Source organism: Uranotaenia lowii, chromosome 3 (genome assembly GCF_029784155.1).
Source record: "Uranotaenia lowii strain MFRU-FL chromosome 3, ASM2978415v1, whole genome shotgun sequence".
NCBI classification, from domain to species: domain Eukaryota; kingdom Metazoa; phylum Arthropoda; class Insecta; order Diptera; family Culicidae; genus Uranotaenia; species Uranotaenia lowii.
The window spans coordinates 61429174-61451011 of record NC_073693.1 but is presented as its reverse complement, the minus strand read 5'-3'; the positions used below and the strand labels follow the sequence as shown (position 1 = coordinate 61451011).

Below are 21838 nucleotides of genomic sequence, written 5' to 3'. Positions count from 1 at the left end.
GAGTCAAGATTGTTACTCTTGAATAATTTTAGTCATTCATCCAAATTTTATATGGGATTTGGAATTTTTCGTTTAGAGAAGAACATTTTGCTTGGCATTTTTAGACCCTCATGGGGGGGGTTTAACCCCCAAAACCCCCCCCCCGTTCCTACGGCCATGATCTCGGATATTCTGAAACCAAGTCTCGAAAATCATTGTGAATTTTCGTTTAGTTTTTGGTTTTCAGAATCATTCAAAACCTAATCACTTAAATAAATTCAAGATGGATGGTGTAACAAAGATCTTTTGAAACAAAAAAAATAAACGAGAGAAAGTTTTTCGCGTCTCTGGATCTTGCAAAAATATATGTTTATTTTTTTTTCTTCAAGTATACAAGGTAATGAACTGTAAATACAAAAACAAGGGTTAGGCTCTCTAAAACCTTCGGTATGATCCGTTTCAAATAAACAAAATTAAAAAAAATAAAAAATTCAACTCCTTACTCAAATATTTCGTAACCCACCCAACTTGAACGAACCGAAATTTTTTTTAAAGTGGCGCTACTGAGTTTTTAAAGTTTATCATTTTTCGTGATATCTTGATTTTAAAATCTTCCGGAAACAAGTCGATTAAAAAATTCAATATTTCGATTTAACTAAGGTTATGCTGATCTTTCGGAGTTTGGTTCTCCGGATCTCCCCGGAACAAATCCGCTTGAAAATTCAAAACTGTTTGTGGTTCTTATTATGGTTATTCGAACTGTCGCATTATTTTGGTTCTCCCGATCATTGGGAATCAAAAAACAAAATCATAAATTCATTTTCACGTTGGTTGTCTGGATCTGTCGGAACTTTCCGGAAACCAACTCCAGACCCTCCGCAACCGAATATCAAAATCATAAATTCATCACTTCACATTTTTTCGGATCTTCCGTAACCAAGTCGCTTAGAAACTCAAAATTGTGCCCGTATTTTTGGTTCTCCGGACTGTTCGGGACCAAGTCGCTTCATTTTGGTTCTCTGGATCATCAATTCCAAAATTCCATAAGCTCATCGCTTCACTTTGGTTCTCCAGATCTTCCGGAATCAAGTCGCTCAAAAACTCAAGATCACTATTATGGTTCTCCGGACTGCCCGAAACCTAGTCGTTCAGTATCCAAAAATCTTGGAACTAATTTTTATTTGGAACCAAAATTTTGCTGAATAAAAGCAAAGTTAGTTAATTCAAATCAATTCGACACATATTAGGAGGCTCAACTGCGCCATTGTAATGAATTTTATCGAAACATCTTAGTTAGAATTTCTATCGAACGGTTTTTTCCTATCTTCAAAAAAATGAAAATTTCAAAAATAGGCGCAACTTTGGAAACGAAACCAATCAAACGACGAAAAATTTCGAAATTTCGGAAAACAAACCCTTTCAAGATACAAAAAGTTTTCCCGGCGGACTCCTCCAAAAACTTTTGTACTTTTATTACAAAATTTGTGATTTGTTGATAGTTACTGTACATTTGGATTTCTAGAAAATTTTTAATCTTTCAATTGGAAATACTCAAATATTTGAATCATTTTAAAATGTAATGCTGTGGATGTTAGAAAAATTGTTTTTTTTTAACATTTTTGAGTAGGTGTTCGTTCACGAAATAGTTTTTTTTTCAATTTTTGGATTCAAATATAAGATAAACTAAAAACAAAATTACAATAGAATTTGAAAAAAATTAAATTTAAAACTATCGTTGTTAATTGAACTAGTTGGTATGATTTTTTGAAAAATATAACATGAAATTGAAAAAAACTCTGCTGGGAAGTTTAATAATTTAATGTTTTCAGAAACATGGAATGTTGAATGTTTAGGTTACGATCACGTTTTAAAGTTAACATCTGTTATCAAATATCTGGCAATTTGAAAGTAATTTACTTTGAAAAATTTAAAAATGCAAGAAAAGATAAAATTGATTTGATAAATTTCAAAATTGAAACAACGAATAGAATTAAGGAAATATCATGTATTTGTTAAATCTAGATGGAGTTTTGAAACATTTCAATTTTTCCATAATAACACTGCAAAATTCAATTTGGTAATTGATACATAGAAATTTTTTAAAGAGTTTGGTAAATACATTCAAATGAAAAAAAAAGGGCTCAACCCTCCCCATGGACATTTTTTCCAAGAATTTTTTTTTTAATTAACCGGTGTAAAGTGAAATAAAACTTAGGCCTAGGAGTCATAATATTGTACGACACTACATGGCGATCACGAATTGAAACTGATGTTTTAATTGCCGAATTCGATTTGCAATTTAATAAACCATTTATATTGAAACTAAAATCTTACCTAACAAATACCCTACACCGTCTATGAATTTGGTTTTTATTTAGAAGTGTATCGTAACAAATTCATCCAAACTTTATTACTAATCACTTATATAATGAATAATCGTATATATCATTACAAATTTGCAGATATAAAATATTTTTGAAGAAATTGATTTTAGGCGCAATTTAATGTTGTATTTCTTGTTTTTCGAAATCCTTAACTCTTCATTCAAAAGTGTTTTGAAAAATTACATAAGACCACATAGTTTACAATTTTCCAAGGTGTCAAGAATTCAAAAGCTGATTTTGATTCATTTTGGTGCCCTGGATGCCCTGATTTAAAAATAGGTTAAAAATTATTCAAGAAAATTTGACACTTTCCTTACGTTACTTTGAAATAATTCAGACAAATATAAAATCAAGGTCAATCAATTTTTCCCAAGACCACAGGCAGTATTGACTTTGGCGAAGAAAATTATAAAAATTTTCTAATTGTTTTCTTCTCCCAATTCTATTTAATAAGAGATTTTAATTTAAAGAAAATTTTGAATATGTTTATGCAAAAATCAAATTGTTTTTCAGATTTTAACAAATTTGTTAAATGAAATAGGTAATACCTTTTTTTAACTTGCTTCATTAATGTCAGAGATAATTATTTTTCCAAATTTTTTAAATCTTTAGAGTTTAACTTTTTTAAATCCTTCATCATCATTATCATCATCATCATCATCAATATATTGTTTCTGAATAGAATAAAGTATTAAAAAAAATCAGAATCGTTTTTTCTGTCTTTAATGAAGATTTGTAGATCGTTTTTCACCAAAATGAGAGGTAAGACTAAATTTAAATAAAATAGTTCAGAACGCTAAAATATACTCAATCAATCATAAGACCAAAGGCATCCAAATGCTGAACCTAGATTATAATTTGAAATCCTAGAAATAAGTTTTGACATTGTTAGTCGTTTTTATAGATAAAATTTTTTTTTAGAATGTTTCTCATCTTCATATCATATTTTAGATTGAAAAGTTATGCTCATTTAGTAGAAATAGATTTAGAAAATCACCAAGTAGAATTAAATAAGCAGAATTTACATCACATTCATTAATATGTCTCTCATGTAGGGAATTCTCAGTTTCCAAATCTTGAAATGTTGTTACTAAAGAACATAATAATAAAATTCTATTCTTATTTTGCAATAAATGATCCTAATAAGGCTGTATATTTTTTCAATGAAATTTTTTAAAATATTTTTAATGAGCTTGTATTTGTTTTTTAACTTTGAACTTTGTGTTTTGGATACAAAATTGAAGTTTTAACAATGAAAAGTTTTTTCTCGCTTTTGTCCTTTCCGGGACCTTATCGTTCAACTCGTTTTATTATTTTTTATATTTATAATTTTTTTTTTATTTATCAAAGGAAATTTCAGAAAATGATTCGCAGTAGCAACTTTGAAGCCTTATTTAAATGCGAAAGTAGAAAATACTTCGTGTTTTTAATATTGACATTAAAAGTTGAAATTTTATATTTATGTTTTTTATCAGCTCCGAATTTGATCATTCAACGTATCATTAATTTTCCAACTTGTACATTTTCGGTGATGATGAATTGAAAAAGTGTTTTTTTTTATTTATGAAGTTATTTTTATGAACTTTTTGAACCTCTCATTATTTTAACTGAAAAAAAAAAATTGAAGTATGAGAAAAACCATTTTCCTGACTTTGATCACTGGCACTCTTAAAAAAATAAAATGTTTTATTTTTATCAAATCATATCTCATTATCACCGATGTATTTTTAAAACATTCTCTTAAGTTAAAAATTGATCCCTTTCAAAATAAAAAATCTACGTTTTAAATCTTAACTAAACAAGTTTTTTAATTGAGGGTATTACAGAGGAATTTTGCAATCAACCCTTTTACTTAAAATGAAGAAAAGAAATGTTATTTAATAAGATTCAGAAATAACAATAATGATCATTTTGCTTAACAATTTATAAGCATAGTGATTTTCTGGCCTGACGAAAATATATTTTGAAATTCGGACTTAAAAAAAAACAAACACATACACATACAGGATCTCAATGAAACTTGATGTTTCCTTGAAGAGATTCCTTTTTCTTAACTCTAAGCGTGCATCTTTCAAGGATATGATGGCTAGCACAAATGCCAAAACCACCAACCTATGGAAAGTATACTATGTATGCCGTGACCGGGATTAGATCTCATGCCCGCTGGCTAAGAAGACTTGAAGGCTATCCTCAACGCCATGGGCTGCGGCTATAATCAATTTAAATAATTTATGAATAACTTACCGAAAATAAAATGGATTTGAATTTTTACTTTTGATTTATTTTTAATGGTTTCGGTAGAATTTATGTTTCTATTGAGGTTGTGTGATGATTATGAGGTTCTGTAATTTACCCAAAAATTCTGTGATGGTTTTCTGTGATGCTGTTTCTTATAATTTAATTGAAAATTCATGATAAATTGGGTCTTTTTTTAATTTTAGTAGGGAGAAATCAATAAAAATTATCAATCTCATCATTATTTTCTTATTCAAAGTAAGATATTTTTACTTTATATTGGCCTTAAAAATTATAATATTTGAAATCAATTCAGAATTATAATATTCTGAGAAATCTGTGAATATTATTCAAAATTCTGTGTTCTGTGACACAGATTCTGCGATGAAAATTTGCTCAAAATTCTGTGAAATTACATATTTTTCTGTAATTTCGGCAGTCTTGATCTTGTGTCGGGCTTGATAATTAGTTTACGTTATGTTTCTATCAGCCAATTCAAAATGTGTGTAGTCGCCAAAATGCCGTTCGAGCCAAAAAAAAGTTACCAAAATTTCGTTTAATTCAAAATTTCTTACTCTCTCTCAGGACTAGGGGTTAAAAATAAATTTGTTTCTCTCTTTCATTCAAATACTAAAAGTATCTTGACACAAAACAGGTCTGTTCAGATGCTAAATCTTTCAATTTATCTTCACAAATCAAATAGATAACTACTTTGTTAGATACAGAAAAAAAACTTTATTTCGAATGAATGTGTTGTCAAAATAAAAAAAGGGGCCTGTGCTACGAGAGCGATCCAGCGATTTTTGTTTGCGGTGTCACACTTACACTCCTTCAAATGATAAAAGTGGCAAATCCTGATGCTGATGAGTATCAGCCAGATGATTGCAACAAACTGTAGAAAATAAACTTCTCAAATTTAATTTACAATCATTTTGTAAAGCGAGCTTATAGGATGTTCTGGAATGATTGAAAAACTCCCTCAATCAAATTCCAACCCTTTAAAATGCAATAGTAGTCGATACAGTTTCTTGGAAAAAACAATTGTTTTTGTTTGGTCAACTACTGGATAGCCCTAGTAAATGCTCATTTTCTGAAAGTTAACAATAACTTCAATCCAAGATTTCAATAATTCACTTCTATTTATTGCTTATAAATATCAACTTCTCCTTCAACAAAAATTGACTCTTTCAAATACCACAATTATCAAGTGTCATACAATTATTTTCACATTTAGCCGGAATAACCAAGTGAAATATTATTCCTTCAACTGCAGATGTTCGATATAAATTGCACAAAAGCAACCAATTTGGTGTTTTTTTTCTGCCTTTTTCCCACATTCACCTCCATTCGAAACATACCGATGCAATGTGGTTGCACAACCAGGGTGCAACAATCAAATCGCCAGTCGACTGGCAACGGTCAGCAGTAGAGTGTGTGTGGTTAAATGCTAACTAACCACTTGTTCCACCCACGCCAACTTTCCGAATAAAAATGACTCTCACACCCACAAACACACATACCCACACCGGGATCGGTTTCGGTACAAAGTGCCTCTTGAGAGTGCCAACATATATGAAAAACCCTGAACATCGCGCGCTTAGCTCAAGAGCCACTCTCTCAGGCAGCGTGACAAACGAATAAACACAACCATACACAGTTTTGGAAAAGATAAAAAACAACGCCACCAAAGTCAAATGCAATGGCGCCGAACAATGGTGTGCAATCAATTTCAATTAATTTAAAATTCAAATTAAAATTCAAATGATTCAATTAATTCTATCCTATCTTCGGGATGAGACCGTAGTAGAGCTTCACTGGAGCCGGTGTCACTTCCAAACATTCCTGCTACCCAGGACACGATTTAAAAGTGGGCGATGATCCGAAAAAATTTAGCCCCCGGAGGGTATGCAACTTCACAAAATGCTCGACACTATTTGGGGAAACCAAAATCATCCCCCCATTCCCGGTACGATTGATTGGTACCGCGCGCTGCTCCGGGGAAGGAAACCCCCAAAGAGAAGGGAAAGTGGTCTCTCACTATTGGGCAAAAACTAATGATGCAAAATATTGGTTTCGATGAGATTTTCCTCCCCCCATTCAAGTGCTGTGGTAACCTTTGGTAAGCTTTGGTTGGATTCTCTTTCTCTCTCTAGACTGACTGACCGGTTGCAATCAGTGTGGTAAAATGATTTTATTTTTAAAAGCCCCGGCTCTCGTTTTATCAACATTTCTAGCAAAGCGAGATTGATTAAGGCCAATTACTGGAGAGCGCTTGTTGGAGGCCAGGATATTTGGAATTTCCATTTTACGAATGCAGAGCATTTTCAATGCATATGTCATGCTGTAACTAATTGGGTTTGTGGTTCCGATTAAAATGTTGGATTCGAAAAACGGGTTGCAACTATTCAGTTACAAAATTGTGCAAACTTTATACACTGGATTTTTCAGTAAACACTTTCATAAATCTTTGAGTTTTATTAAATGAAAACGGAAAATTTCAATCATCCAAAAACCGAAATCATATGAAAACTTAGAAAAACTATCCATTTAACAAATTTAAATTAATTGAATTCAAGTCAGTACTAAACAAAGGTGCAATCACATACATATCTCTTTTCATTGCACATATTTTGGAGAAAAAAAAGACAACAACATTGTTAATCCTTGAATCTTTTTATCTGTGACCTTTTTCAATCGAATTCTGTGAAAAAAGTTTCCTGAAAATTTTGTTTTATTTGTTTTTTTATTTCTTTAATATTATTAATTTGCTATGATGATATCAATCTTAGATACTTGTAAGGAAATTTTCGCATTTTCTAAATATTTTTTTATTTAATCGTCAACTTGGAATATTATCTTTGATACATGAAAGTGTTTAGTTTTTATCAAACGGGGCATCATGCATCAACAGAGTGAGATGTAACATTTGTTTATCACAACACTCATAAATTTATATTTTAACAAAATGCAATAAAATTATCAATTAACCATAACAAAATGATAATCACATAGTTTCTCACAGCATGGGATAGTTTTTTATTGCTTTTGATTTTCATAGAAAATTTTAAAAATCGAGCAATAGATTTACGAATTTCTAACATTTTTCGAAGCCGTTGAAATTTTTCCCAGTTTGACGGATTGGCTCAAAAATGTCGCCAACTTAGGTGTAACATGTGGGGTAAAAATATTTTTTAGACAATCACCTTTTTTATAAATAAATATTTTGAAAATTTCAGTTACAAGTCTGGGCTAAAATGCATTAAAATGCAAACCAAAGAATTACCTTTAAATCTCTTCCCCTTATGCTAGAATATGATTGTTTGCATTACGCGTTTGTTAATTTTAAAATTTTATCGACCCAATCATTAGTTTTTATGATTTCAGCAAGAAGAATTTATTGTAATATATTTTACCCCTAAATGTATGCAGAATCGTTTTGCATTTTCTTTGAAAACAATTTTGACAGAAAAAAAAATGTAAAATCTAATTTGAACAAAACATCACAAATATATAAAACATTAAACGATTCAATTTGATTTTTGCTTAAAACAAAATTAGTGGCAACTTACTCTATTTTCTTAGTGGGGTGAAAATCGCATGTTTTGGAAAATTTAGAAATAATAAGTGAAACCAATAATTTTTCTGACTACATCAATTAGATGTCGGCTCTTTGGATGTAAAGCTGCAGCTTTTCAGCTGACAGCGCAAATTTTATTCATTTTATAGGAACAAGTATTTAAAAATCGTACTAATCCGATATTTCAGTCTTGATAATCAGGATTTTCATACCACTATTTTTTACAGGTTCAGAAGAAAACCTTCCAAGATTGACATTGTTTAAAAAAAACATAATTGAAAATTTGAAACTGATTGATCTTCAACAGCAGCAGTTTTTCTTTAATGATTGAATTATTTGATTTTTTTTTATCTTCTTACAAAATATTCAAAGCATTGAGTACAATCCTGTATCAAAAGATGTCAAATGCAAACACATAACCAAAGGCACGAACTTTACAAATTATCTATTTTAAATCCATTTTCAATGCTTTTTTTTTAATATTCAACCTTTTTGAATTTTTTTCAACTTTTATTTAAATCATTGATTCAAATAATAAACAAGTATACTTTGGCCGTTATGGTTATATTTCATATGCCTTAAATTTCAATTAAATCCACAAAATCAAAGATTTTTTCAAGATATTGTTTTTTGACTGGATTATTTTAAATTCTTGGGGGATGACATGACTTCGTCATTTAGTTGTGGGAATAAAAACGTGTGTGTCTTTAAGTTACTAAAAATATTTAAAATAACTTGCTTTTATTCTCACCACAACTGACTGACGAAGCCGTTTCAATCCCCAAAAATCACAGATTTATTTAGGTCGTTTAGTAGCTACTAAGCCGAAATTTTTCAACCAATTTATTGGATTTATTTCTTCATTCAATTGGATGAAAAAAAAATGCAGAATCTATTCCGACATTTAACTTAATCTTTTTTTTTTTTATGGGTGAATTCTCCTTGCGTTTCATATCTATTTGATCATAATTTTTAAAATTATGCGTTTTAGTTAAGAGGATGACATTTGTTGACAACAAATTAATTATTATCTGATTTAACCCCAGCATTGAAATAAAATTATAATATTTCTATTCTTTTCAATAAAACTGTTTGACAATTTCATTTGATTCCATCCAAGTTTTTTTTAATTTCATATTAAGTTTATGCTGTTCAAGTTGTCTAATTTTTTTAATATTCTACTTATCCCAATAAAACTTTATGAGTATAATGCCTTATTAAATCTACTTATAAAAAACTAACCCTATTTGGATGAACTTTCACTATTTTGAACCAATTATAAAAATTGAAAATCAATTTATGAAGTCTATTTATTAACATTTGTCAAGCAGACAATCATGTGACTCTTTCAAATACTGAAATTTAAGAAAAATGTAGTTTTTAGCTAATCTGACTCAAAAAGTTGCCGACCACTGGTCGAAGCCTATAAAGTTCATATTTGTGAACGGTTGTCTTTTTTCAAATCGCAAGTCTAATGTGAGTTTATCAAACTTGGATAATTGTTTTTAAAATAAATTGTGATTAAATACATTACGTTTTTCAAATTTTACTGCTTTTATATACTCAAAAAATACTGTCCATCCAAAATCATCTTTTTTTTTATAATATGAAAAACATTTGTAACGTATGAAATTAGAAAAGTAAATGGAAAATGAGTTTACATGAAGAAATTCAATCTTGAGGGCCAAGATTATTCTCTTTCTATTTAATGCTTTTTAAATTTATTAAGATGGTTTGGCGAAATAAAAAGATTACTAAAGTACCATAAAGGGGGGGGAACTTTGATCACTTTTTTCATTCATTTTAGAATATTTTGGAAGGGGATGATATTTAGTTATACCTAAAAGCTTTAAAACCCTTACTGAGGTGAGGAGTTTTAAACATGATCATGGATTGCAGTAAATTCAAACGACATTTATGGTCATAATTAAATGTTTGTTACAAAACCAGATTTCGAGTTTCGGGGTAAGTTTGATCACTATGGTTTTTACGTATCTCAACATATTCAAATTTATTGTTTTGATGCCATTAAGCACAAAAGGCTCAAAACATCGATAACAGTATTTTTTTGTTTGGACTCAATTGAATTTTTCAACGTTTTCCTTCAAAAACAAATGCACTCGAAAGATGGACAATGTTGCTGCATACTTTTAGGGGCAAAAATTATAAACATTTCTCAATATTTTTTGGCCTCGAAAATAAATAAAATTTTACCTTCATGCAATTTCCTAAGTCCTCGCACTGTTCCCATGTTCTTTTTTCATCAAACTTTACCATTTGATAGCCATTTTTAGCCATTTTTCTTATACAGGCCTTTTAATGGAAAATTACCGTTTTTTCAATATCCAAAAATTATCATCAAATGACCATAAAACTAACACTTAAACTTAACCTAAACCAAGAAAAATAGTTGAACTTTCACATTAAACAACCCATTTGCTCCTTAATGCTTGAATTTGATCCGGAGATATGTTTGTTTGTGAGCCTTCAAAAAACAGATATTTTAAGATTTTGATTGTATATTTTAAGTAATAAAAAAAATCTCCTAATAAAAACCAAATTTAGCTTATTTGTAACTCAATTTACAGGCTTTCAAACGTAGTTAACAGTTTTCAGATATTTTAACTTTATACTTAGTTAATGATGATTATCTGCAAAATTTTCAAGTTGATCAAAGTTACCCCGCTGATCAAAGTTCCCCCAGTTTACGGTATATCAATAATAAACTTAAGGTGACTCTCTGGAGCCACAAAAAAATTGAAATTTTTCAAATATCAATTTCAATGATTTCAATTCAAAGCTTAATCTGAAAAAGTTATTTTATTCAATCAAAAGCTAAGCGTGGAGAAGGTTAAAAAAATAAACGGAACAGTTTTCAAGCATTCTGGATGTTTTTTCCACCAAGTTTATGAGTATACAGTGACAAAGTATTTATTGGTTAAATAAATTTCCATTCATTAAATTGTTTGAACATATAATTTTATCGCTAAAACATTTAAAATTCCCTTAAAGTCCCTATTTGAGAATTTGTTTTTCTAAAACAAAGATTTTTTTACAAAATATGTAAATTGTTATAACTTTCAGTACCTTATTCAAGTTTCACAGCTGTTTTTTGATGAAACAACCCAAAACCTTTAACGAAAATTAACTTAAAGATGCTCTCTGGAGCCACTATTAAAATGCAACTAATCAAAATATTCAACTGTCATTTCAACGCCATTCAATTAAAATTTACAACTGAACCTAAAATAAACTGTCCTCTGTAATAAAATCTTAGTTTTGAGAAACTTTTCAAAAACATATGGAGAAATTTTCAAGCTTCCTGGCCGTTTTTACCGAAATTATGAGTTAACTATGACAAAATTAATTGTTTGTTTAGTAAGTTCAAGTGCATTAAATTGTTGGATCATATAATCTTTCTCTTTAACATAAAGAAATGAAATTTTGCAATTCTGTACTTTGGAGTAACGATGAAATTTTTCATGTATTCTTAAAAATAATGTGAAAACCCGGTTTTCTATTATAAAACTTTCAATCTCTATCAAATATAAAAAAAAACAATAATTCTCCAATAAGATGTTTTAATTTAACATATGAATCTTCGATAAAACCGTTCTCAAAATGTTCGCAAAATATCAGTTTCAGGAAAAAATTGGCTTGTAGTTTGTTTGTATTTCTCTGGTCGCAAATGTTTACCGATACTGAGGAGACTAAATTCGTTGTGTTGGTAATTAATTAGAATTTCGAAGTATTTCTAAATCAAACAGATATGTTTTAAATTCCGATATAAAAAATTCCGAAATACTTTTCATTTTTCAATTTTTTAGTATTTTTTAGCTTTGCTGTATTGCAGTATTTCATTGATTTTGGAAATTGTGAAGAATGAATCTATCCGATGATGATTAAGTTAATGGATGTCCTATGAAAATGTTGGCTGCTATCCTAAATTATCGGTAGAAAAAAATCTTAGTTGAAAAAAATTACATCCAATTTTGGCATTTTTTTGGCTGTAGCTCATTTTCCAATGTATTGATTGCTTGCACTCAAAATTTGGAATTTTCTCGATCGTCTGATTATTATTTTCAAAGAACACACTTTGTCTATAAAAAATAACTGAGATGATTTTAATGTCCGTTTCGGCTGACTCGAACAGCTTTGGAAGATTACCATGATTAGTTAAAATCAAGGTTCTATTCTTGAATTCAGAGTTTATTTTCATATTTTATCGATATCCAGTTGAACTGTTCAAATCTGTAATCTAGGACGAAGATTCCTCGACGAATATGTGCGCAAAAACTTTTCGCTAGCAGTTTTAATTTATTTAAGTATCGTTCTTGGTTCTATAAATTTCGAGCATTTAGTGCGTAGAATAACTGAAACTTGAACGCTCATGCTCCATTCCAAAATATGCCCATTGTTACTCTTCACCATAATTGTAAAGCAAAGTAACAACATAAAAAAAAGATGGTTAACGTCAATGGTTACTCAAATAAATGCTATAAAAACAATGCTTCACGTATAAAAAAATCATTTGTTTTATTTTCAAAACAACTCACTGAGCACTCTCTAGAGACACTTTTAAAAACATATATTTAAATTAAATTTCGTAAAATTTTGATTTGTTGTCAAATTTCATGTCTTTGATCACTACACATATTTATTTTAAAGTTGATAATTAGATTAAGTATTCTCACATTTCCATTTTGTTTGTATGGAGAATGAAGCCAAGTTCAGACAAATATTTATTCACGAATGGACTTAAGAAAGTTTGTCTTATTTTTCTAATATAGCAGCACAAACAAGACTGAACTAAGTGAGGATGGCAATCGGGGGGTCAGGGGTCACATCATACTGCTAAGGGTTCCAAAAATCTTTGAAAGGAAATCTTAATTATAATGTAACAGACATGGAACAGATGAACAAATAAGAACTTAAATAAAGAAATAAAAATTCTCATACTTAAAAAACTTTGGAACTTGCAAAAATTCTCTCACTAAATCACAGATGACACCTTTTAACACAGATTGTTTCGAGAGTTTTTTTTCTGTTTGGCAGATTTTTCTGAAGATCATCAAGCAATGCCATCTAAAATTAATCTTTTTGAGTATGATCCAAAATAATTTTACAACACATGATCAACATGTAGAGCGTATACAACATCTGTGAAAATTTTAAAAAATCTTTTAGATACATTTTTAGAAAAAAAAATTTAGATACTGGAACAAAAATTTGCTTGCAGCTTTGTGGAATTAACGATATTTAAGTCTTGGAACTGATGTTTAGCTCAGCCACTTTGAACTATTTAGCCTTTTATTTTGAAAACTGGTCGGATGAGAATTTATCTATAAATTGCGCTCTTAAAAGAATATCAAAGGTTTTCTGCTTTTCTTCAAATTTAATTCAATCATAAACTATGTGTTTTGAAGAACATCTGAAAAAAAGAAAATTTATTTTTTTTTTAATAAAGAATTTACATTTTAAATCGTGATAAAATCATTTTCAAATTCAAGATATTACTGCAAAATTTTTTGATCAACCCTTCCATATAAATGAAGGAATTGAATTTCAATTAAAATAAATAATAATTGATTAATAATAATTAAAAATAAATTTTTAATGAATTTCAGGTCTTGTCATGATTTGAAATTCATGGAAAATTTGGATTTGATTTTTTTTTGAATCTGTTGTTTTTCTGTTTCTGTGCAATAATTTTTTTATCTAAAGTTCTAAATTTTGGTGTCATTCATAATATAAAATCGCATTCATTTCTTGGTGCTTCGGAAAAATTGATTCCATTACTGAGTTTGTGTGATGGTCATAAGGAAGAAACTGGCTTTGGAAATCAGTTTCCTTACTTTTTGTAAATTTTAGATGTTTTATTATTCCTCGCTAAATTTGACTTTAAAACAAGCTTTAACCCCCCCCCCCCCCCCCCTCTCCCTCCTAAACCATGAACAAGTCCTTCGAACAGGCCTACTACAGTTTCAAGGAATGATTGCTTTTTTAGTGAAAGCAAGATCTTTTTTTTTAACAATTCTTTATTTGAAACGGCTCATACCTTTAGGCTTTAAGGAGCCAAAATCGATTTTGTTGTTTACAATTGTTTTCTTAACTTAACACTTTGTGAGAGGAGAAAGGAAGATAGAAAGGGAAATATGAAAATAAAAAAGAAATTATAGACGAAGATCGATAGCTTTTAGAAAAAGGTAGATTTCGAACATGTAGTCCAAATCTAGCACAGCTAGTACATCTCTAACTGGAACATTAGGTGGTTTTCCTCGGGCCCTAAGGGAGTCTATTAAATTCGTTCTGGCGACAAGATGGACCTCACACGACCAAACAATATGCTCGATGTCATGGTAACCTTGGCCGCAACCACACAAATTGCTGCCAGCAATGTTAAAACGATAGAGTACCGCGTCTAAGGAATAATGATTGGACATGAGACGGGAAAATATACGAATAAAATCCCGACTCAAGTTCAATCTATTGAACCATGGTTTAAGGCTTACCTTTGGGATAATCGAGTGGAGCCACCGACCCTTGTCATCCTTGTCCCATTTGCGCTGCCAGTTGACAAGAGAGTTCCCTCGTACCAAGAAGTAGAATTCGTTGAAGACGATTTCACGTGGATACGTGTCGCTGAAAGCAAGATCTTTGTTTGAGGTAGTTATTTACTCAATTCTTCTTATCAAATCAGTTCTGAGTCTGTATTTTTAACATTTAATTTTCATTCCTTATTTTGTTTATTTTTGTGAGATCCGAAATGGAATTGAAACTTCTTCCAGTGAACAGATAGAGACAAACAGTGTTCTACAAAGTTGTAGCCAACAGTTTTTGATGCAACTTTACCGAAAACACCACAAACATATGACGATGCGTAAGCGAGTTATGATTTTTTGAATATTGAAATATTGCAGTGTGCCAAAAAAACAGTATCCAAGCTTTAACTTTTGTGAATTCATGCAATAAAAAATGTCTTTAAAACATTTGTATGAAATAAAAATTTGCTGATTTTTCTCTTAAAGGCCATAATTGTATCTAGAGACGTTCGTAAGTCATATTTTTTGGATTTGCACCAATCCGAGATATGACAGTTTAAAAATTACTAGTTTTTGCAATAAAATACCTTATAGTTTACGACCTCTTCCAGATACAAGTTTGGTCTTGGAATGGAAAATTTGCCAGTTTTATTTCATACAAATGTTTGAATGACATTTCTATTATATGAATTCAATCACAAAAGTTAAAGCCAGAAAACTGTTTTTTACACCTCTTTATATTTCAATTTTCAAAAAATCATAACTCACTTACAAATCGCCATATGTATGTGGTGGTTTTGATAAAATTGCACCAGAAACCGTTGACTACAAATTTGTAGAAAAAAGTTTGACTCTATCTGTTCAATGGAAAAAGTTTTTTTGTGTAAATTATACAAAAATGGCACACTCTTATATACGATAAGATTATAAAACCGCATTGTTTGATGAGAATTTTTACTAAAGGTACCATTCTTCTATCTCTTATAATCTCTTGATTATTAATTTTGTCATTATAAAGTTCGTTTCTGGACCACTATGCATCGTTATAAACAACCCAATTAATTTCAATACAATTTTAGAAAACTCAGAAAGCCAAATAAACACTCATTTAGTAGTTAACAATTTTAAAAAATTAATTGTTTTCAAGTTTTTTATTTGGTTAAGTGTTAAGTTTTGGTAGAACAACGGAATTCGAAGGCTCGCATTGCAAACACACCTTTTGAAACTTGAAGTTTGAAACGGATCGCATAAAAACATCTAAAACTAGCTCGAAAAGTTCCAATAAAGTTCATTATCAGTCTACGAAGCCTCCAAAAATAAGCCTCTCTCAGTTCTCGCATGAAAACAAAACGAAAACACCGAAAACTCTTCTTCAACTGAAGCGAACTTCCGGTGCGTGTGGAAGAAGGAAAATTTGAATAATTGATTATTCATCTCTGTTGTTCAACATTTGGACCACCAACAGTAGCAGCAGCCCCAAGTTGAATGAGCGAATTGGTTAGGCTTTCTAGAACACACACAGACATATCGATCGGCAGATTCTTGCTATAATTTTCATACAAATGTTGCTGGATGCGATTTGCCGGGCTAACCTTCTTGAGAGGTAGAATGATTCCAAAAAATGGTCGATACCTGTCAAGTTTCGTTTTTTTTGGCGTTTTACGTTTAAAAGGAGATTTGTTTCGAAATTTTGTATTTAAAACGGAAAATTTTGATGCTAGTTTTTATTCATGGGGAATATTTGAAAGCCTATTATAATTTTTTTTTTTAATTTTCAAAAAGTTTTTTTTCTATTTTTTTCAGAAAAAAATAAGAAACAAAAAGTTACACAAAAATATGAAGACATTTTTCAAACCAGATGCAATAAAGCTGCCAAAAAACCGTTAATACTCTCCAAGACGAGACGACTTTACTCATTATTTCACTTCCGACGCCAGTTCGTTCGTATAATGTTTCACAATATTAAGCTTTCGAGAGCTACAATGAAAATATAGGCCGACCGGGATTTTCGTGAAACATAAGAATGAGAAAGAAAAAAAAACAACCTAGGTACAGGTTCAGGTCCTTGGATCCCAGTTGAAGACCACAAGAAACGAGAGGCCCTCAGAAAACGCAGAACAGCTCGCTTTCGATGCCCTAATCTCGCTTATTAATTATACAACAGAGAAAGCGGCATAGAAAGAGAGAGAAAAGGATCATTAAGGATAAGGTGAACAACTTAGAAGGTGACTCGAAGGAAAGTCAAAGCGAAAAATGTGGCTCATCGTCAGGTTTTGTGGGATTCAGAAATTAAATTTTTGAGCCAGCTTTATCAGAGCAATGATGAAAGAGGATAACAGTGTAATTTGAAAAAAAAATTAAAAAAAAAATCTTTCTTTTAACATCCTTTTTTTCATCATGAATAGATTGAAATTAAGTTCCAAAAAACTTTAGAAAGTCTATGCCATAGTCAAACAATTTTTTATCAACTTTATCGAAAAACTATAAGACAGAAAACCCTAACACTGGTCATCAAAGCTTGGTGTTATTTTTTCCTTTCGTATCTCATTAAGCAACAAACTTCCAACACTTGTCATGTAAATAATTTATTGCCCTTCTAATTAAGTTAGAGCTAGGACTTAACCGAAATCAGAACTTTTCCTCCCTTTCCCCCAACAATAAAACTTTTACCCAACTCGAATACTTGGTTGAAGATAACGTGTATAGTGGCAGAATTAAAATTCCTGTAATCTGATTTGCGAACAGCCTCCCATCTTCACAAGTCGACATCAGCATTCTAGTAGCCGGAGCTCCCAATAATTAAGGGCCAAAATCTGGGCTCCTCCTTCTTCCCGGCTCGAAACTACTGGTGCGAATTCTTCACCGGGTTTTCCGCTTACATGCTCGATTGCTTCAATCTTCTGCAAAACACGGAACCTCGATCAGAAGACAACCAAACCAACAGGAAGACATTCACTAATGATGTTCGTCTTAGGTCCTTGTTGTTGTTGTTGTTGCTGCCATTTCTGAAGATAGCAGGGAGTTTTGCCAGCCGAAAATTTGCTTCTTCCCTTAGACGGCTTAGATAGAGAGATAGAGAGAGAAAGACGAGAAAAGCGGCCTTTGAGAATGTGTGTATGCGTCAGCCAGTCAGTGAAAGAGGCGAGTTGCTGAGTCAATAATCCCGGAAACATTGGCCATGTAAGCCGTTGCGTAAATCTAATGTTTCCGACGACTACTTACTGATGGCAGCGGCTCGGAAAACCCATTCAAGTGGAAATGCGCTTTTCATCTCGTTCGATGGAAGGTCCTTTGTTTGAACATTCAAGAATTTAAATTTGAACCTCAGCGTTATGTTAAGGTGTATTTCGTGAGCTACTGCCTAAAAATTACTAAGGTACTTAATTAATCAACAGCTTAGTTAACTTTGAAATCAATCTACAAATAAGTAGACATTCATTCAAATAGGTAACTTAAACTTGTTCAATATTTTGAACATATTTGTAAGTTCTCAAAATATTCAGTCTTTAAGAAAGTCAACAAACATTTCTGTTGTTATAAAAAAGGCACAGTTTGTTTTGCTCTAAGAATTAAACAAAAATAAGCAAAATTGGAAAATAACTTCTTTTTTTCTTTAATGATAGAAGTTTAACCCGTTTGGGTCATTCTTCTTCAAAATAGGAAAATTACCAAAAACTCCTTGAGAAAAAAAAGTTTAAAGGCAAAGTTTAAAAACAGGAGTTAAAACTCAAAATTCAAGAGTCAAGATTCAAGAGTCAAGAGTTAACAGTCAAGTTCAAAAATCAAAAGTCAAGAGTCAGGCTTCACAAGTCAAGAGTCAAGAGTCAAGAATCAAGAGTCAACAGTCAAGAGTCAAAAGTGAAGAGTCGATAGTCAAGAGTCAACAGTCTAGTTAAAGAATCAAAAATCAAGAGTCAAGAGTCAAGAGACAAGAGTCAAGAGTCAAGAGTCAAGAGTCAAGAGTCAAGATTCAGGCGTCACAAGTCAAGAGTCAAGAGTCAAGAGTCAAGAGTCAAGAGTCAAGAGTCAAGAGTCAAGAGTCAAGAGTCAAGAGTCAAGAGTCAAGAGTCAAGAGTCAAGAGTCAAGAGTCAAGAGTCAAGAGTCAAATGTCAAGAGTCAAGAGTCAAGAGTCAAGAGTCAAGAATCAAGAGTCAAGAGTCAAAAGTCAAGAGTCAAGAGTCAAGAGTCGAGAGTCAAGAGTCAAGAGTCAAAAGTCAAGAGTCAAGAGTCAAGAGTCAAGAATCAAAAGTCAAGAATCAAGAATCAAGAGTCAAGAGTCAAGAGTCAAGAGTCAAGAGTCAAGAGTCAAGAGTCAAGAGTCAAGAGTCAAGAGTCAAGAGTCAAGAAACAGTCAAGAGTCAAAAGTCAAGAGTCAACAGTCAAGAGTCAACAGTGAAGTTAAAGAATCAAAAGTCAAGAGTCAAGAGCCAAGAGTCAAGAGCCTAGAGTCAAGAGTCAAGAGTCAAGAGTCAAGTGTCAAGAGTTAAGAGTCAAGAGTCAAAATTCAATAATCAAGAGTCAAGAGTCAAGAGATAAGAAAAAAGAATCAAGAGTCAACAGTCAAGAGTCAAGAGTCAACAGTCAACAGTCAAGAGTCAACAATCAAGTTAAAGAATCAAAAGTCAAGAGTCAAGAGTCAAGAGTCAAGAGTCAAGAGTCAATAGTCAAGAGTCAAGAGTAAACAGTCAAGAGTCAAGAGTCAAGAGTCAAGAGTCAAGAGTCAAGAGTCAAGAATAAAAAGTCAAGAATCAAGAGTCAAGAGTCAAGAGACAAGAGTCAAGAATCAAAAGTCAAGAATCAAGAGTCAAGAGCCTAGAGTCAAGAGTCAAGAGCCTAGAGTCAAGTGTCAAGAGTTAAGAGTCAAGAGTCAAAATTCAAAAGTCAAGAGCCAAGAGTCAAAAGATAAAAGAAAAGAATCAAGAGTCAACAGTCAAGAGTCAAGAGTCAACAGTCAACAGTCAAGAGTCAACAGTCAAGTTAAAGAATCAAAAGTCAAGAGTCAAGAGTAAAGAGTGAGGATTCAAGAGTCAAGAGTCAAGAGTCAAGAGTCAAGAGTCAAGAGTCAAGAGTCAAGAGTCAAGAGTCAAGAGTCAAGAGTCAAGAGTCAAGAGTCAAGAGTCAAGAGTCAAGAGTCAAGAGTCAAGAGTCAAGAGTCAAGAGTCAAGAGTCAAGAGTCAAGAGTCAAGAGTCAAGAGTCAAGAGTCAAGAGTCAAGAGTCAAGAGCCAAGAGTCAAGAGTAAAGTGTCAAGAGTTAAGAGTAAAGAGTCAAAATTCAAAAGTCAAGAATCAAGAGTCAAGAGATAAGAGAAAAGAATCAATAGTCAACAGTCAAGAGTCAACTGTAAAGTTAAAGAATCAAATGTCAAGAACAGTGTTGAAAAAAATCGAAAGAACAAATTGACAATGAAAACAATTTTTTTCATATTCAAAATATCCTACTGAAAACTACTGTCTTCCTTTGCTCAATGTACTTACTTTGATTTGAACGATGGTTCATTATCTTGTTTATTTCGGTATTTTCTTTGTCAATATCATTACCAATGAACGTGCACCGAAAGAGTTCAATTACCACTGTCAGATTTCAATTCCATTTTTGAAAGTTCATCTGCTTCTTTCTCAGTTCATTCAAGTAATCAGTGATATTTTTAGTTTCGATTTTCAACTGTCAATTTTTAATATGAAATTTTTGAAAATTCAACGTTGATGCCAAAATATGGCTTCAAGCAATTGAAATCGAACGGTGCCGCGGAAAACGCGTGATCGGACTATCTTTAAGCCGAAATACATAAGCCGCGTGTGCACGAGTGGACAAAGTGGTCCTGAAATCGGATAGACGATCCCTAATTCGTTCAACCCAACTCGGTGAGTATTTCGCTGCCACGAGAAGACTTTCACTGAGAGATACCGTCTGTTCCAGGAACATGCCTCACCGTGTAAGACACTTTCAAAGTTGTTAACGAAGGCCGCAACTCAAAGCACATCAAACCAGCGGTGGTTCCTCTAACCCTTGAGGACTACAGCTGGGGAATTCTAAACCTTCAGTTACCACCAGATATAACATTTACGACACCGGCCGTTTTAGGCAGCAGTTTGGTTGGCAGTGGAACTCTGCCACTTGGGCCACCGTCTGCCAGGTTCAGCGTTATTCATCGGACTCAACATAGGGGGGTACAAGGTCCAACAACAACTACTGCAATCAATCACCTGCAGAATCGGAATCCAGCAACATTATGATGAGCTTTGATCGTACCTCAGACGAAGTAAATGAAATGATAACAAGCACAAGTCTGAAGTACGAGCATCATGTCTGAAGCTCATGTCCCAATCTTTTAAAGTCCAAATCCGAGTTCGAACCTCAAGCCCAAACTCAATGCGCAAGCTCAAGATATCCAGCCAGGTTGCCGATCGGCCGAAACATTTTTTTCCGTCTATTTAATGTTTGTGTAAGAAAAAAAAATTTACATTTTCCGACTTCTCACTTTCAGTTTCGAAATGAGAGAGAGGGGGGGGGGGGGTCCGATAAGCTTAATAAAGTTTCACTTAGTTCACAGCATATAACCAGAAATTCAAAAAAAAAATGGAAAAACTTGTGCAGTTAACTTATTATCAATTATTGGAAAATCGAGGAAAATATTAACATTGATTTTTTTTTACATTATGTATTTTAACTACATATTTTGAATAAGTTAATTTGCTTAGTCAAAAGTTGGTTAAGAAGAAAAGAAAACCATCCCTAGTTGTATTACGATTTTTTTTCCAAAGCATCAATTTGAACTGACCATCTACTGCTTCAGGTAAAATTGCTTAAAACATAATCGATGGCTCCAGGTTGTTAAATAATTCTGTAAGAAACTTCGAAAAAATAAAAAGATTATTTCTAGTACAAGGTAGCAGCATACTAACGTCGAAATTACGTGAAGTCAAGGGTATCGTGTGTAAAGCTGACGTAACCTTGCGGTAAAGTTCCGATAACCTTTTGGTGGGCGACTTCCTTCCGGTTGTCATAAAATCGTTTTGAGCAATTTTCGCTTTCTAGTACTATCAAACTCGTTACATCCTACCATAATCAGATAAATAGATCTACGGAACAAAAAAAGTTTCGTTTACAAATATCTTTGAA

General features: G+C 31.9%; 1 protein-coding gene across 5 annotated transcripts in view; it reads right to left on the bottom strand.

Moving 5' to 3' along the window:
• The window catches only part of LOC129758392 (hemicentin-2), a 970424-nt gene that overhangs the window by 707553 nt on the left and 241033 nt on the right, over window positions 1–21838 (bottom strand). The window contains exon 1 of one of the 5 annotated variants that reach the window (XM_055755897.1): window positions 14688–14704. The exons of the other annotated variants lie outside the window; for them this stretch is intronic. The gene's annotated coding sequence lies outside the window, so the exon portion shown is untranslated. Of the gene's footprint in view, window positions 1–14687; window positions 14705–21838 lie in introns of those variants that run through there. 5 annotated transcript variants of the gene reach the window in all.